This window comes from Nyctereutes procyonoides, unplaced genomic scaffold (genome assembly GCF_905146905.1).
Source record: "Nyctereutes procyonoides isolate TBG_1078 unplaced genomic scaffold, NYPRO_anot_genome, whole genome shotgun sequence".
In the NCBI taxonomy this organism is placed as follows: Eukaryota; Metazoa; Chordata; class Mammalia; order Carnivora; family Canidae; genus Nyctereutes; species Nyctereutes procyonoides.
Window position 1 is genome coordinate 38,280,384 of NW_026575042.1, and position 19,121 is coordinate 38,299,504.

Genomic DNA, 19,121 nt, shown 5'->3' on the forward strand with positions numbered 1-19,121 from the left:
ACAGAATATATATAAGGGAATGATTTTAGGGAAAAAAGTAATTTACTAATTTTTGTTATTTACACAAAATAGTAGAAAGAATCCATTTCTTATTTTCTTATCTGAGGCTACAACAAAAGAACATGGGGGAATGAATCAGGATCACGGATGCCATTCTGAGCAAAAGTCTAAAAGGGAATTCCAGGACCTCAACAAACATTCTCTAAACACAATCATGAATGCACAATACTCCACTGTAAACATGTGCCATATTTTATTTCCCTACAAATGGATATTTACACAATCTCCTTATTTTGCCATTATAATTATGTAAAAAAAATGTAATAAACACTTCCACATTCAAATCTATTATTCTTTTTTTGAAGATTTTATTTACTTATTTGAGGGAGAGAGAGACAGACAACAGAGGAAGGAGCAAAAGGAGAGGGACAAGCAGATTACGCTGAGTGCAGAGGCCAATGTGGGGTTCAATCCTACCACCCTGAGATCACGGCCTGAGCCCAAATCAAGAGTTGGACGCTTAACCAACTGAGCCACCCGGGCGCCCCTCTCTTATTCTTTTCTGATGACAAACTCCCAGAAGGGTTTTACTAGGTGAAAATATATCAACTGTTTTAAGTTTGATGTATATTACCAATTGTCTTCCCAGAGGACTTAACACGGATTCATGCTTTTTTTCTCCCCTGATTCATACTCCTAAGAGAAGTAGATATAAAGAATAAGAAGGATAAATAAAAGTAAACAGGAGAAAATAAAAATCATCCATTATTCAAATACCCAGAAATAACTATAATGAATGTTTTACATACACATATCAAGTCTTTTTCTATGCCACATATTTTTCTTTTTCCAAAGAAAGCAGTGGGAGGGATCGTGCTGTACATGCTGGTTTTAACTCTTTGAACTCAATAAGTTGTTTAGTTTATAACATCTATAGAATATACAATACTCAGTATTTATCACACTGCTTCCAATTTTTCATTTTATTTATTTATTCATTCATATTTGACAGAGAGAGAGAATGCACGCACATGTGCACAAGCAGGGGACGAGGCAAAGGGAGAGGGAGAAGCTGGCTCCTGGCTGAGTAGGGAGCTCAATGCAGGGCTTGATCCCAGGACCCAGGGATCATGACCTGAGCGGAAGGCAGCCCAACCAAATAAGCCATCCAGGCACACCCTCCCTCCCCCCGCCAATTTTTCATTCTCATCAACAATGCTGTGCTGAACATTCTTTGCTAAAATCTTCACACAAGTCTTCCTTTAATTAGGATAAATCCACAGAAGAGAAAATGTGGAGTCAGAGTTTGCATATTTTAAAGATTTTTGAAATACACTGAACAAATCATCCTCCAAAGAGGTTTATCACTCTAAGTTCCAGATCTGCCTCTACCAACTCCAAAGTGGGTATTAACAACAATAACAACAAAACAAAATCTTTGCTAAACTGAGTGGCAAACATTGGCTTTTGTTATTTAAATTTGCATTTGATCACTGGTTAAGTTGAATATGTATTTATATTTTTATTATCCATTTGCATTTGTGTGTAATGCCAATATTTAATTTATTTATTAGTTATGTTTACTAAGCCTCCTCTGGTCTGTGAAATTTCTCAGATCTGCCTTGTTTTTGATGACCTTGACAGTTTTGAGAAGTATTGGTCCGGTATTTTGTAGAATGCCATTCTATATGGGTTTGCCTGATTTTTTTCTCAGACTAGAGTTACAAATTATTGGGAGGAAGATCTCATCACATCATATTAAGGGTACCAGCTATCAACACGATTTATGACTGATAAAGGATCAACTGGCCAGGGCTATTTTTTTAGGTTTCTCTACTGTAAAGTTACCCTCCCACCTCTACCCTGTGTTTCCATAAACTATAATTTGGAAGCACCCCACTAAATGCACCCCAGACTCACAGAATGGGTGGAGGGTTTAAGCTCTACCTTCTTGAAGAAGTTTCTAAATTAGTGTGTAAATAAATTATTTGGAACTCTGTATGGAGACTTGTCTCTTCTCCCTCACTTATTTATTCAATCACTATTTATATGAGTATGCAATCATGTATTTTTATTTTATACTTAAAGTTAAAATCTTATCTTGCATTATTTATTTTGCTGCTCAAACTGCTCTAGTTTGGCCACTGGGATCTTTTTCAGATTATCTCCTGTGTTGCTTTGGCATGATCTACCCCCCTCCCTTTTTTTTTACTACTTCCTTGCTTTCTGGTTTTCTAAAGTACTCCAGCTTCATCTTGTATATTTCCTGCCCTAAACCTATATTAGCTATTTTTCTAAGGAGGCTTGGATCCTTTTATTGGAGAATGGTATTAGAAATCAAGATCAGGAAAAAAAAAAAAAAGGAATCCAAGATCAGGGTGGTAGGTGACACTATTGGTTTTAAAAAACTCTAACAAGGGCAGCCCAGGTGGCTCAGCAGTTAAGCGCCACCTTCAGCGGAGGGTGTGATCCTGGAGACCCGGGGATCGAGTCCTACGCTGGGCTCCCTGCATGGAGCCTGCTTCTACCTCTGCCTGTGTCTCTGCCCTCTCTGTGTGTCTCTTGTGAATAAATAAATAAATAAAATCTTAAAAAAAAAACAACTCTAACAAGATTTGATTGAAATGGCATTATGTAGTTTTTATTTGATTTGGAAAGAACTGTCAAATTTAAAATACTTCTTTTTCTCTTTTAAGAATATAGAATTACTTTCATTTATTGAGTTATCCTTTATGTTTCTTAGTACATAATAAAACAATCGCTTTTTCTGTATATCACAGCAATGATAATAATTTAAATATCCTTTGATATTTCTTCCATCTGCTACTACAAATCCTCCAGGCCTTACAAGGTCTCTAACACCTCACAGGATTTCTGTAAGCCTTTAGAGGAGTGATCCTCAGCTTTGGCTGCACATTTGAGTCAAATGGGAAACTTATAGCCAAGTCACTCTTCAAACCAACTCCATCTGAATCACTGAGGGTGGGACCAAGGCATTAGTGTTGTTCTAAAGGTATCAGATGAAAATAAATAAAAAAATTAAAAAAAATAAAGGTATCAGATGATTCCAGTGTGTATCTAAGCTAAGGAACACTACTTTAGTCTTTTACATGGCCTCATTAAAAGTTCATTCCCAGTAAGTACTGCTGAGTAATGTTGCCTCTACTCGAAACAGATCACCTCCCCCTTCCTCTGCAGAAACACTGGCAGTCCATGAGATGCCAAAGCTTCAAGTTTCACCTTTTCTGAAATAAGTAAGAATATTTTGCTCCCTTACTCTATTACCCTGTAAGAGACAGACATAGGCAGCACTGCTAGTGATTAACAAGATGATTCTCATTAAATTATATTTTTAAAGATCACTGTGTTTTGGAGTGCTTGAGTGGCTCAGTTTGTTGAGCATCTGCCTTTGGCTCACGTCATCATCCTGTAATCACCAGATTAAGTCCCACAACTGGCTCCCTGCTTGACAGGGAGTCTGCTTCTCCCTCTGACCTTCCCCTGCTTGTGTGTGCTTGCATGCACGCTCTCTCTCACTCTTGCTCTCAAATAAATTTAATTTTTTTTCAAAAGATAATCTTTTTTTTTTTGTTTTCATATAAACTTATACATATCCTATTCTCATAGGATTCAAAATGACTCACATAGGTCTGGCTATAACACCATCATGCAATATTAAGAATCATTTCCCTTTTCTAAAGACCAAGATGTTTCTTAAAGGTTCAGCCTCTTCCCCTGAGCTACAATAACACAATCAAAGCAATATTAGAACTCAAACCCAGCTCAACTCCTGACTGACTCAATCCCACAGACAAATGGCCTAACTAAAGAAATGTGCCCATTTCCAGGTATAAATAGTATTTACTTCAATCTCTGCTGGTCTTTTATTTTATTTTATTTATTTATTCATGAGAGACATTAGAGAGGCAGAGACATAGGCAGAGGGAGAAGCAGAGTCTCCACAGGGAGCCTGATGTGGGACCCGACCCTAGGACCAAGGGATAACGCCCCGAGCCAAAGGCAGATGCTCAACCACTGAGCCACCCAGGTGTTCCACTACTGTTCTTTTATATAGAATATCTGGCATTAAAATTATAACACACATACAAAAGAGGGTTAAAAAAAAAAAAACCTACTGCAAGAGCTAAAGCAATCAGGGGGATCCCTGGGTGGCTCAGCAGTTTAGTGCCTGCCTTCCTCCCAGGGTGTGATCCTGGAGTCCCGGGATCGAGTCCCACATCAGGCTCCCTGCATGGAGCCTGCTTCTCCTTCTGGCTGGGTCTCTCTCTCTCTCTCTGTCTCTCATGAATAAATAAATAAAATCTTAAAAAAAAAAAAAAGAGCTAAAGCAATCAATAGAAACAGATTAATATATGACCCAGATTTTGGAAATATCAGACACAGGCTTTAAAATAACTATTTCAACTTTCTCATTAATAGACTGGAGGAAAATTTCTTCCTATCTTTAATCATTTTATTTTATTTTTATTTTATTTTATTTTATTTTATTTTATTTATTCATGAGAGACAGAGAGAGGCAGAGACACAGGCAGAGGGAAAAGCAGGCTCCATGCAGGGAGACTGACGCGGGACTCGATCCTGGGTCTCCAGGCTGCCCTCTTTAATCATTTTATTTTTTTATTTATTTTATTTTATTTTTTTATTTTATGATAGTCACAGAGAGAGAGAGAGAGAGAGAGAGAGAGAGAGAGAGAGAGGCAGAGACACAGGCAGAGGGAGAAGCAGGCTCCATGCACCGAGAGCCTGATATGGGATTCGATCCCGGGTCTCCAGGATCGCGCCCTGGGCCAAAGGCAGGCGCCAAACCGCTGCGCCACCCAGGGATCCCCTCTTTAATCATTTTAAAAGATAACTAAGAATCTAACCAGGGCAGCCCGGGGGGCTCAGCGGTTTAGTGCCACCTTTGGCCCAGGGCCTGATCCTGGAGACCCAGGATGGAGTTCCACATCGGGCTCCCTGCATGGAGCCTGCTTCTCCCTCTGCCTGTGTCTCTGCCTTTCTCTGTGTGTCTCTTATGAATAAACAAATAAAATCTTTTTTTTTTAAAAAAAGAACCTAACCAAAATACTTACAATGTATTATAGGGTTTATCATTATGTAAATACAAAATGTATGCTAACAGTGCATAAAAGATAAGAAAGCAGAAAAGGAAGTATATATGTATACAATAACATTCCTTGAAAGAAGACTGTATCTACTTACAGAGTAGATAGCTCTGTAAATCTCAGAACAAACACTAAATATAAAAGACTTAAAAGGAGGTATAACAAACAGCAAAGATAAAATGAACACAAAAGGGAATAATAAGAAAAATATCTAATTTATACAAAATAAATCCAGAAAAATAAAGAAAAGGAATAGAGAACAGATGGACCGCATAGGAAGTAAAAAACCCATAGCAATATGGCAGATTCAAATCCAACATCTCAATAATTACATTAACTGTAAATTATCTAGAGATCCTAATTAAAATTCAGAGATTCCCAGAACAAGGACTGTTACCAGAGATAAAATCGGGTATTACATAATGAAACATCAAAAGAAACATGCACAAAAAACATCACAAAAAGAAAACATCATTAAAAAACCAAAATAAGATGTAACAATCTTAACTGTGCATGTACCCAATGAAAGAGTTTCAATATATATGTAAGAAAAAGTGACAATTCAAAGGAGAAACAGAAAAGGCACCGTTATATTGGAGACCAACATTCCTCTCTCAGTAATCAACAGAAAAGTAGACACATAGGACAACTCACTGAAACACAGGAAACTGTGAACAACACTAGTAATTAATTTGACATCATTAATATTTACAGATAACTCCACTCAACATCATCAAAATCTAGTCTTTTCAGTTCACTTGGAACATTAACTGAGATAGGCCACACAATAGATCTTGAAACAAACTTTAAACTGCAAAACAATTTAAATAGCCTCCAAAGGACAGTCTCTGATCGTAATAGAATTAAACTAAAAATCAGCTACAGAAAGATTTCTGGAAAATTCCCAAATATTAAACACATCTCCAAATTCATGAAAGCCACAAACTACCAGAGCTCACGCAAGAAAAAACAGGCTGAGTAGTCCTATACCTATTACAGAAGTTAAATTCTCAGTTTATAGCCTCCAGAAAACTCCAGGCCCAAATGTCTTTACTGGCAATTTCTACCAAATATTTATGGAGTAACTAATTTAACACTATGCAAACTCTTTCAGAAAATACGAGAGTAGAAAACATTCTCCAACTCATTTGATAAGGCCAGCACTAACCTGATTCAAAACCAACAAGAAATCACTAGATAATTCCAAACCAATTATCCTGCTTGAACAGTCGCAAAGAAGCTATTAATTAACAAGCCTTAAAAAAGAATGAAATTCTGATACATGCTACAATATAGATAAATCTCGAAAATATTATGCTAAGTGCAATAGGGCAGACAAAAGAACCAATAATGTATGTCTTCACTTACATAAGGAAGGCACCTAGGATAATCAAATTCATAAAGACAAAAAATGAGATCAATGGTTACCAGTACCTAGAGAAGGGGGAATACAGAATTATTATTTAATGAGTAGAGTGTTTTTGTTTGGGATGATGAAAAAAATTGGAGATGGACAGCGGTGATGGTTGCACAACAGTGTGAATGTATTCAAAGCCACCAAAGTACACACTTGAAAATGGTTAAGATAGTAAATTTTATGTTATGTATATTTTACCACCATAAAAAAGATCCTTAACAAAATGTTAGCAACCTTGATACAGCAATAGATAAAAAAAGAATATTTTATTATGAGCAAATAATGTCTATCTAAAGAATGCTGGCTGGCACAGATAATCCAAAAGAATCTATAAAAAAAGCTAGCAAAAAAAAAAAAAAAGCTAGCAAAAGTAATACATTTTAATAAACTAATGAGTTTAGCAAGGTTGCAGAGCTCAAAATATACTACAAAAAACACCAAAAAACAAAAAACAAGAGTCAATTTTACTGCATATAAGAACCTCAATAAACCTGGCTTTAAAAAACAAAGCAACAGAAAATCAAGTAAATAATAGTGGCACTAGTGGACCTTCTTAGCTTGTTCTTGTTTTAAATAGGAATGTGCATGTGACGCCTGGGTGGCTCAGTGGTTAAGTGCCTGCCTTTGGCCCAGGGCGTGATCCTGGAGTTCTAGGATGGAGTCCCACATCAGGCTCCCTGTATGGAGCCTGCTTCTCCCTCTGCCTGTGTCTCTGCCTCTGTGTCTCTCATAAATAAATAAGTCTCAAAAAAAAAAAAAAAGGAATGTGTGTTTCTAATGGAAATGTTTTATTTTATTCCACATATTTATATATTTATTTTAAAGATTTTATTTATTTACTAATGAGACACACACAGAGAGAGAGAGAGGCAGAGACACAGGCAGAGGGAGAAGCAGGCTCCATGCAGGGAGCCTGACGTGGGACTCGATCCCAGGTCTCCAGGATCACACCCTGGGCTGAAGGCGGCGCTAAACCACTGAGCCCCCCGGGCTGCCCTATATTTATGTATTTAATTCATTCATGAGAGACACACAGAGAGAGCAAGAAACACAGGTAGAGGGAGAAGAAGGCTCCCCATGGGGAGCCTGATGTGAGACTCGAATCCAGGATCTGGGGATGACAACCTGAGCCAAAGGCAGATGTTCAACCACTGAGCCACCCAGGCACCCCTGGAAATGTTTTAAATATGATACTGGCTAATAACTTAAAGATGGACTTTTAGAAAAAATACGTATCTTTTAATTCCTACTTCAGAGAGATTTTTAAGAAGTGACCAAATTTTTAAAATGTAGCCTGTAAAGTATTTCAGACAAAAATATGGCTCCTCTTGATCTATCTATATAAATGTATTATTGGCAATTTCTTATAGTTAAATCAAGCATTTTTCTTGAGACAAATTCTACATGGTTCATGGTACATAGTTCTCTCATTATAATGTCAATTTTATTGCTAATAATTTGGGGTTTTGCTTTTATAGCTGTGTGATTGGTTTGTAACTTTCCATACTGTTAAATTTTTATTATATGAGTTAAATTAGTTTTGTTTCATGTTCTGAATGACTTTGGTTTTAAACTTTAAATGTTTTACTTCCTGAATTATCTATTCATAGAAATAGGAAAAAAAGATTGCCTGTAAAACAATAAGGAGAAAAGTCTTTTTTCCCCTTAAAGATTTATTTATTTGAGAGAGAATGAGGGCAGCCCCGGTGGCACAGCAGTTTAGCACCGCCTGCAGCTCAGGGCGTGATCCTGGAGACCCTGGATTGAGTCCCACGTCGGGATCTCTGCATGGAGCCTGCTTCTCCCTCTGCCTGTTTCTCTGCCTCTCTCTCTCTGTCTCTATGAATAAATAAATAAAATCTTAAAGAGAGAGAGAGAGAGAGAGAGAATCCAAAGCAGATTCCCCACTGAGCACAGAGCTGACACATAGCTCAATCTCACAACCCTGAAATGATGATCTGAGCTGAAACTGAGATGGATGCTCAACTGACTGGGCCATTCAGGTGCTCTTGATATCTTTATGAATTCTGATGAGCCTCAAAGAATTTTAAAATGCAGAAAAGAACAAAGAATGATTCAAGATCCTTTGTAATCATCGTTATTTCCTCAGGCACCAGGGCTCTGGAATCAGTCTATATGGATTCAAATATGAGACCTCCCTCTAAGTTGGTGATCTTGGGGAAGTAATTTATTTCAATATCCTTGGGAGTAATCATTTAATTAGATTTAATTAACCAATACATGAACATTCATTCATTCATTCATTCATTTATTTATTGAGGGAGAGAGCATGGGTGGGGGCAGAGGGAGAAGGAGAAAGAGACTCTTAAGCAGATTCCATGCCCAGCATGGAGCCTAACTCAGGGCTCAATTTCATGACCCTAAGATCATGATCTGAGCTGAAATCAAGAGTTGAAGCTTAACCAAATGAGCTATCCAGGTACCCCATGAGTGGTTTTGGTGTTTTTGTTTTTTACAATTATTTACTTATTTATTTAAGAGAGAGAGACAGACAGTGTGTGAGAGAATGTGCATGAGCAGGGTGGAGAGGCAGATGGAGAGGAAGAAGCAGACTCTCCGCTAGCAGGAAGCCCAATGTGGGGCTCGATCCCAGGATACTGGGATCATGACCTGAGCCAAAGGCAGATGGTTAACTGACTGAGCCACCTAGGTGTCTCCCACGAGTGGTTTTAATACAGTATCTTTTACTCAAATAATACTAGCTATCTTTAGTATAATCTTTGCTGATATCTTGGTTGGTTCCCTTTTATGCCAATCTGCTGTCTTTAATATACAACTTCAGATTCATTAACTTTGAGAAGAAAGCAAATACCAACTAATACCTTGTTTTTTCCAAGTACCATAGTCCTCTGTGTCTTAAGTATAAGATTTATTTTGCAGTTTCTTAATAAGCCTGTGATTTTTTAAAATTGTTATCAATTATTGAAAGTTGAGCAAACCAACCAGGTTTGGTGTTTGCTAAGAAAAAAGTTATATAAATTCTAGTTGGTTTCTCTCCTTTACTGTCCACTTGGGTATTATTTGACTTTTAACTCTCAGTTCTTTATTGGAGAAAAATTTGATTCATACAATTCTTACCCAAATATCTGGTGTTAAGCAGTACAGAGGATCATGGCTCTCATCTATTATGGAGATTAAGATCTCTTTGAGGATCCACTAAAATTATATACTTTTTCTCCAGCACATAAGAATTTTATATAGCAATTCAGTCTGTCATGGTTTGAAGTCAATTTGTGGATCTGAGGTTAATAATCCCGATTTACTATTTGCTCTGAGGAACTAAGGAAAACTCTCTGATCCTGTTGTCTCATTATGTGATGTATATGATTAGCAATTTAATCCTGGATATTTTAAACAGAACATATTCTTCTTTAATTAAAAGCAGAGTCTAACCAAGAGTAGTTTGAGCTGATGGCCAGTACAAGAGAGCTCATTAAACTGTTCTCTTTACTCTTGTACATATTTGAAATTTTCCAAAATAAAACAACTCATTTGTATTTATTTGAAGTAGGACCTGAGAAAAATGCATACCAACCTCATGGATTTTCTCCTCTCTGCTCCTTCAGCCTACTACTCTCTTTACAGCTGAAAATGCACCCAAACCAGTCCACTTTTTCCTTTACGGAACTGTGGTCACCAAGGGAAGTAGAGAGGTAATGATAAGAGAGATGGGAGGGAAAAAAGAACCCTGGATGCTGTAGATAACAGTTGCAACACATAGTGGGTAGCTGCCAAGTTTCTGGTTGGCAAAGACCCTACTTCCTTAAGTTGGAGGTATGCAATAGAGATGGGTAGAAAAATCTACCTTTTTCCTGTCTGTCCTTACTATTCTGTCTCAAGAATCTGTCTTTACTTTTACTGACAGAAAATCCTTCTAATGCCTGTCATATTTTAATTTCTTTTTCAGGTTTCTCATTCTATTTATAACTCTGCTTCTGTGTATATTTTCACCTATTTGAGGGAGAAAGAGGCTGGCTGCAGGGAGCCTGATGTGGGACTTGGTCCCAGAACTCCGGGATCATGCCCTGTACTGGAGGCAGACACTCAACCACTGAGCCACACACGTCCCTTTTTTAAAGATTTTAATTATTTGACAGAGAGTGAGCGAGCAGAAGTAGGGGGGAGTGGCAGGCAGAGGGAGAGGGAGAAGCAGGCTCCCCACCAAGCAGAGAGCCCCATGTGGGGCTCGATCCCTGGACGCTGGGATCATGACCTGAGCAGAAGGTAGACGCTTTAACCGACTAAACTGGCCAGGCATCCCCCACAGCTGAATTCTTAAGGTTAAAAGGTCCTACAATAATCTGGCACGTTTGCAATCTGGAAACAACAAATAGGTGGAAGAGACAGCTTCTAATCTATCACACATACTATAATTTTACTATATAGAATATGTTTATTGATATTAGTGAGCATATAGAATAGAGCACAGAAAAAAAAAGTATTATTTTCTCTCAGGGAAGCTCTAGCCCAGATTAACAAAGGCTAGGAACTGCCAACAGGCATGCCTGGGTGGCTCAGTCAGTTACGTGTCTGCCTTGGTCATGATCCCAGGGTCCTGGGTTGAGCTCCGCATTGGGCTCCTGCTCTGTGGGGAGCCTGCTTCTCCCTCTTCCTCTGCCTGCAGCTCCCCCTTCTTGTGCTTTCTCTCTCTCTAATAAGTAAATAAAATCTTTAACAACAAAAACAAACTGCCAACAGATGTAAGGTTTAAATGGAGGCATTATAGCAACCAATTAGAAATATTCAAATTCATCCACAATAAAGTGCACGATAAAACTTAGAAATGGGTAAGCTAATATGCCAATTATCAGAGACACTCTCGAAATAAAGTAAAAAACAAGTTAGCACACAAATAATATTAAAAACTATATTAGCGGGATGCCTGGGTGGCTCAGCGGTTGAACGTCTGCCGTTAGCTCAGGGCTTGATCCCGGGGTCTGGGATCGAGTCCTGTATCGGGCTCCCTGCAAGAAGCCTACTTTTCCCTCTGCCTGTGTCTCGGCCATTCTCTCTCTGTGTCTCTCATGAATAAATAAATAAATCTTAAAAAAATGAAATAAAAACAATTGGCATAATTGAGGTAGATTGAGATTACTTAGAGATATGGTTCTTTAAATTCCTTCTGGTCTTGTTAATAATGTTCCATGTTAATCAAAGATTCCCTGAGAAAGATATGAACACAGAGCAGTGTATTTAGAAGACCGACCTCCAGTCTGAAAGGTGATTTGAACCGTCTCTACCACTTGGGAAAGTTAGTGGCTCTGAGCTTCAGTTTTCTCATCTCTAAAATGGGTATAATAATAATTTTAATCTTGAAAGGAGATTGTGAGGATTATATGAACTAAGAAATATAAAGAGCTTAGTTTTAGCAGAGGGGTACCTGGCTGGCTCAGTCTGTAGAGTTTGCAACTCATGATCTCAGGGTTGTGGGTCCACACCCCATGCTGGATACAGAGGTTACTTTAAAAAAAGAGCTTAGCACAATTCCTGGCAAATAGCACTTCAAAACACAACAGGCTTTTTATAATAAGTAAATTGACCTCTTATTTCAGAGTGTTAATGCCTTGAAAATGCTGAGATAAAATAAGGTGGTAACTAATGTCAAATGGTACTTCAAACAAAAAGAAACAAAAAACAATACAAGTCAATCAGAGACAAATATCCTTCAAAAATTTTTAAAAAAATTTTAGCAAATTGACTCCAAGAATATATAGGTAAGAATATATCATGCCTAAGTAGAGTTTATACCAGGAATCCAATGTTGGCTTAATGTTAGAAAGTTAAAAAAAAATCAACTAATGTTATTCACCATGTAGCAACAGAATAAAAAAGAAAAACTACACTATCATCTTGATCGATATAATAAGGTATTTGACAAAATTCAACAACCAGTCATGATTACAACATTCAGTATACAAGGAATCTCCTCAATGTGTTAAAAGGCAACTACTGAAAACCTATAGCAAAAATCACACTAAATGGTTAAAAAATTTAATGCTTTCTCCTTAAGATTAGGAACAAGGCAATGATATCCACTTTCAGTACTTCAACACTGAAATATTCTTTGTGCATTAAATCAACAAAAAGGAAAAGAGACATAAAAATAGGCAAGAAATAAGGAAAACAGACAAAATTTTGATCTATGTGGAAAATTCTATTGAATCTATAACAATTTACTTGTAGTGAGTTTACTGGCAAGGTCACAGGCAACAAGATCAATATATAAAATTCAATTGTATTTCTATATTCCAGCAATTAAAAAAATCAGAGACTGAAATATAAAGATACAAGTTATAATAACACAAACAAAAAATAAAATAGCAATACATTTAACAAAATATGTGCAAAGCCTGTACAATGAAAACTACATTTTAGTGAGACAAACTAGAGAAGACATAAATAATGGACAAACCATGCTTATAAATTGGAAGATTCAATATTAAGATGTCTTTTTTTTCCAAATTCATCTATAGATACAACTCAATTCCAGTCAAAATCTCAACAGGTGCTTTTGTTGAAATTTTCAAACTGATTCTAAGATTATACAAAAAAATAAAAAATAAATTTATACAAAAATGCAGAAAACTTAGTATAGGCAAAACAGCTTTGAAACAGAACAAAGTTGGAGGACTTACACTAACTGATTTTAAGACAATATACAAGTAAAATACAAGTTTTTCAATGTTGGGTACTATTGATACAATGGACTGGCTAATTCTTTGTGATGGGGAACTGGCCATACACCGTAGGATGTTTAGCAGCATCCTGACCTCTACTTCTATCAAAGGCAAATCCTTCATCTGCCAGAGGTATAATAATAAAAAATGTCTCCAGAAACTGCCAAATTCCCAATGGGGGGCAAAATTGCCCTTTGTTAAGAACAACTGAGCTACATTATGAAGTGTGTTTTTGACATGAAGATAGACATTTAAATCAATAGAACACAACACAATCTAGAATAAACCCTTAACTTAGAGTCAGTTGATATTTGACAAAGATACAAAGCAATTCTATAGGAAAGAACAATCTTTTCAATAAGTGATGCTGTAATAACTGGTTATTTATATGTAAGAAAAATAAATCTCACCCCTCACCTCACTCCATACATGAAAATTTAACTCAAAACTTACCACAAATTTAAGAGCAAAAACTATAAAACTCCAAGAAAAAATAGAGGAGAAACCTTAGTAATTTTGGCTTAGACAAAGATTTTTTAAATAGAATATAAAGCACAAACTCTTTTTTTAATTGATAAATTGCACATTAAAATATAAAACATGTTTGTGCCTCAAAAATTATTAAGAAAATAAAAAGGCAAGCCACAGGCTGGGAGAAAATATTTGTAAAATATATATCTGACAAAGGACTTCTATCCAGAATAAGACAATAATGTGGCAAACAACCCAATAAAGAAAAATGGGTAAAAATTGAAACTGTTGCTTCATGAAAGAAGATATGCTGATGGTAAATAGGCACGTGAAAAGATGCACAACATCATTAGTCATTAAGGAAATGCTTATTAAAACCATACTGATGGAGTGCCTGAGTGGCTCAGTCAGTTAAGTGGCTGCCTTCAGCTCAGGTCATGATCCTACGGGCCTGGGATCGAGCCCTGTGCCAGGCTCCTTGCTCAGTGGAGAGTCAGCTTCTCCCTTTTTCTCTCCCTCTGCCTCTCTTCCTGCTCATGCTTGTTCACTCACTTTCTCAAATAAATAAAATCTTTAGAAAAAAATATAAAACCACACTGACATACCATAGATATGGTATGCTTGAAAAGCTGAAAGAAAAAAGACCAATCATACCAAGTGCTGACAAGGACATAGGGCAAATAGGACTCTTAGACATAGGGCAACTAGGATCCCTATATGCTGCTGATGGGAATACCAATCTGCATAGACACTTCAGGAAATATGTTTGGCAATTTCTTTCTTTTTTTTTTTTTAAATGTCAGTTTTATTTTATTATTTTTTTAAAGATTTTATTTATTCATTCATGATAGTCACACAGAGAGAGACAGAGAGGCAGAGACACAGGCAGAGGGAGAAGCAGGCTCCATGCACCGGCGGGAGCCCGACGTGGGACTCGATCCCGGGTCTCCAGGATCGCGCCCTGGGCCAAAGGCAGGCGCCAAACCGCTGCGCCACCCAGGGATCCCTGTTTGGCAATTTCTTAACAGTTACACATACACTTGCCAGATGACCCAGCAATTGCATTCCTAGGTATTTACCTTAGAAAAATAAAAACTTATGTCAAGACTAAGCTTGTATTTGAATGCTCATAGCAGCTTTATTCATAATAGCCCACAAGTGGAAACAATACCAATAGTCATCAACTCATGGATAGATAAACAAATTGTTGTAAATCCACATAAGGGAATGCTAGTCTGTAACTAAAAAGAACATCAACAACAAAAAAGAACTACTAATAAACACAACAACATGAATAAATCTCAAAAGCATTATCCTAAATTCAGGAATCCAGATACAAATGATATTAATAAAATACCCAAATTATTCTATGTAGTTAAAAATAATTCTAATTTTCAGTAGCTTTGTGTGGTTACAGAAATCACTAACTCTTAACTACCTTTTGTTATTAGACTTAGGTATCCAGTTTTCTTAAAACAACTACAAATTTTTCTACCATAGGGGTTATTATGTATCTCTGGGGGGCACTTTACAATGCTACTACACATTTGTATATTGATGCACAGTCTCATAAATCTCATTCGATAAAACAAATGGAATGCAGTACACATACTACAATAGAGTCAAGATACATGGATTCAAATCCCAGCTGACTACACGGGGTAAGCTGTGGTAAGTCATTTAATCTACATGAGATTCACTATCCTTATTCATTAAGCTGAAAAGCACTAGGGTAAAGTGCAGAAAGAGTGTTGGGGGCATTGGAGTGGTACAATCAGCAATCCCAAAATATGTGACTTTGTAGTAAGGACAGAAATCTCCTGAAGAGCAAAGGGTCAAAAGTCACACTGGAACTTGATTTTTCATAAGAACCACAGACTAAGAAAGTGGGGTCTCATGAACCTTCCTATCTTTTGGGTATTAAGCAGGAGATACCAGAAAAGTTACTGCAGGGATAACTGGTTTGTGGCAGACAACCACAGAAGCATCCATTTTTGATTCTTCAATAAAATTTCCTTCTATCATTGGGAATAGGATTCAATAAGCACTTCATCGAGGGAAAATTAGCTATTTCAGACTGATATAAAACAGGTTAGTTTTATTCTACTGATGTGTTATTTCCATAGTAACCCATTTCAGTATAAGAGAAATCATAGTTCTGATATTTGGTATATGTGATTGGCTAAAAATCTCTAATTGGTGGATTACGAATGCCTGTAAGTCAAAAACCAGAATCATTTAAGGAATTACAATATGGTGGGTCTGAGAAGCTTCATTAGGGATTTTCTGTGTATCTACCATGTGTCAAAAACATGTGCAAGGTTACATATTTTATCATTTTATCTTCACACTATACTGAGAATAATCAGTTTATAATGATAATAATCTCACTTAGAGATGAGATTATTATTTCCGTTTTAGGGATGAGAAAATTGACATTCTGAAACACAATTTAGTAATTTGTCTTAAGTAGTCACCATTAGTATGTGTCAGGCTAAGATTCAAATCCAGAGGTTCTTTTTTTTTTTTTTTAAGATTTTATTTATTCATAGAGAAGAGGGAGAGAGGCAGAGACACAGGCAGTGCCAGAAGCAGGCATCATACAGAGAGCCTGACGTGGGACTCAATCCAGGATCTCCAGGATCATGCCCTGGGCTGCAGGCGGTGCTAAACCGCTGCGCCACCGGGGCTGCCCAAGCCCAGAGGTTATGATTTCATGTCCTTACCACTACTTAAAACCTATTGCCATTATATAAAAAGTCCAGCTTCCAACTATTGAAGCCAGCACAATTCCTAGAAAATAGTAGGTGTAATAACTTTTGTTTTTCTTCCAAGGTAGATAGACGGCAGAGATAAGCTAAGGTAGGCAAGAAACAGGTATTACCTCCAGCTATCAGAAGGGGAAACTAAAATTTAGATGTAAAGTGATAAAGCAAGTTTCTATTTTTTTTTAATTTTTATTTATTTATGATAGTCACAGAGAGGAAAAGAGAGAGGCAGAGACATAGGCAGAGGAAGAAGCAGGCTCCATGCTGGGAGCCCGACGTGGGATTCGATCCCGGGTCTCCAGGATCGCGCCCTGGGCCAAAGGCAGGCGCCAAACCGCTGCGCCACCCAGGGATCCCTAAAGCAAGTTTCTAAATCTTGGAATTCCTGGCTCTTTTTCTCTATTAGCATTCCCTGATAGTCATCTTGATAATGATGATGATGAAGGGGAAGAAAAGATGGAGGAGGAGAAAAGTACATGCAATTCTAAGACCAAGTTTTTTCATTCTTTGAATAGCCCACACATATTTATTGAGTACTTTTACAGGTCAAGCCAGTACTTAGCATAGGAGATACAACAGCAAATAAAATAAGTAAGACACAGTTCCTATCTATAGGGAAGTTTTACCCTAATGGGAAGATAAAGGGACAATTTAAATATAATGCTGTAATGCAGAAACAGGATAGCACAGGGTGTCACAGGGATAGAGACAAGACAACAAAACCCACAGAAGATGAAGCAGGGCTACAGGATATCCAATTAATTTTGAATTTTAAATAAACAATGACTACTCTTTCAGTATAAGTATGTCCCAAATATTGTTTATTTTTTTTTTAATTTTTATTTATTTATGATAGTCACAGAGAGAGAGAGAGAGAGAGAGAGAGAGAGAGAGAGGCAGAGACACAGGCAGAGGGAGAAGCAGGCTCCACGCACCAGGAGCCCGACGTGGGATTCGATCCCGGGTCTCCAGGATCGCGCCCTGGGCCAAAGGCAGGCACCAAACCGCTGTGCCACCCAGGGATCCCCTGTCCCAAATATTGTATTTTCATTTGCTATATCTGGCAATCCTAGATGGGGATAATATTTCGAAAAGTTTCTCACAGATGATACTTGAGATGAAAAGTGAACTTCTTACTTGTCCTCAATGAATTTGGACCCTGAAAATGTTTATCAGTGGCTGGCCTATGGAGACATCATGTGGCAAACCTCCTGAGTAGCCAGTAAGGAACTGAGGGCTCTTACCAAGAGCCATGTAGCAAGCCATCTTGGAAATAGGTCTTCCAGACATACACTCTTAAAATGCTTTCGAGTGATTTTGCTTTATTGACCTGTGGAGGTGCTGGGAACCAGACTCTGAAATGTATTTACATGGCTGTGTGCATACACTGAGAGGGGAAATTTGCAGAACGATCTGGAAATGAGGTTTAGATTAAGTGCAGATTTTCAGGAGGTTTATATGAGAAGCTTTCCACACTAAATACCTTCTCCACTCAAGACATAGTCCAGCCCTCAGATGACTACAGCCCTGGGTCACCTGCTTGATTACAATACATGAGAGACCTTGAGGCAGAATCATGTAGGTAAGCCACTCCTGATCCTCAGAAACTGTGTGAGATACAAAATGTTATTTTAAACTGCCAGATTTCAGGATAACTTGTTATACAGCAATAGGTAAACAATGCCACGCCCAATAGAGGAGCTCTGCATCCTGAAATAATGGGCCTACACTAGTACCCCATCATGCTCATTCATTGCTGAGAACAGCCACAATTAGTATGGGTGGCTTCAGCAAGAATGAGGTAGTGGATTCAGAGGGGCCACAGCTGTGACTGTCACTCACTCATACCTCCCACCAGTAGGAGATCTGGATGGTGTATTTCCATGGCCACCACAGCATAACAAAAGTTTATTAAGGACAGCATATCCTCCCTGGAATAAAACAAGAGCTTTCTAAAAGAATGAAACAAAACAAAAATATTTCTCTGAGCTTAGCTCAGTCACTTGAGAGAATTGCATAAGAACAGAAAGATAAGCAAAATAATACAGTAAACTAACAGAGCTAAGAAAAAATCCAAGTCTCTGATTAGCTGTGGTTCTCAGCCTAATTTCATGTGTGCTGAGGATTTATACTGCTCTCCCCATAAGGAAAATAATTTGTTCCTGGGTGGGTTGTTTTGACTCTCCCATCCAGAAAGAATTTCTGAAATTTAAAGATAATGTACAACTGAAGAGCTGTGAACTGTGTTTAATCAACTAACCCAGAATTTCTAAGAGTACTTTGATGAAACAATTTGAGTGTTAAAAATTCCATGAATTATTTTAGTCCAATAGATTCAGTGATTTGATTCCACCTATCTAATGTGAACAGAAAAATCTCAGAGATAGACATTATTCTTTTCTCTCCAAAATACAGGATGAGTTGAAAGGGAGTGGGTAATAGTGTAGAACTAAATATGACTATAAGGAGATGCTGGAAGTTTTCTTTGATTGCACCCCCAGACTCAGTTCTTGGCTTTATAATAAAGTTTTCTATTCAAATTATCTCAGAGTTCATGCTAGGTATGACATATTTTTCCCCAGGCCAGTTCACTACCGATGAGCTTAGTATATACTTATGTTAGAATCCTTAAAGTCTGTGT

At 37.5% G+C, this 19,121-nt stretch overlaps 1 protein-coding gene across 10 annotated transcripts in view; it reads right to left on the reverse strand.

Moving 5' to 3' along the window:
• The window catches only part of TFDP2 (transcription factor Dp-2), a 152,993-nt gene that overhangs the window by 64,913 nt on the left and 68,959 nt on the right, over nucleotides 1–19,121 (reverse strand). Inside the window, exon 2 of one of the 10 annotated variants that reach the window (XM_055321138.1) lies at nucleotides 635–696. The exons of the other annotated variants lie outside the window; for them this stretch is intronic. The gene's annotated coding sequence lies outside the window, so the exon portion shown is untranslated. The remainder of the gene's footprint in view (nucleotides 1–634; nucleotides 697–19,121) is intronic. 10 annotated transcript variants of the gene reach the window in all.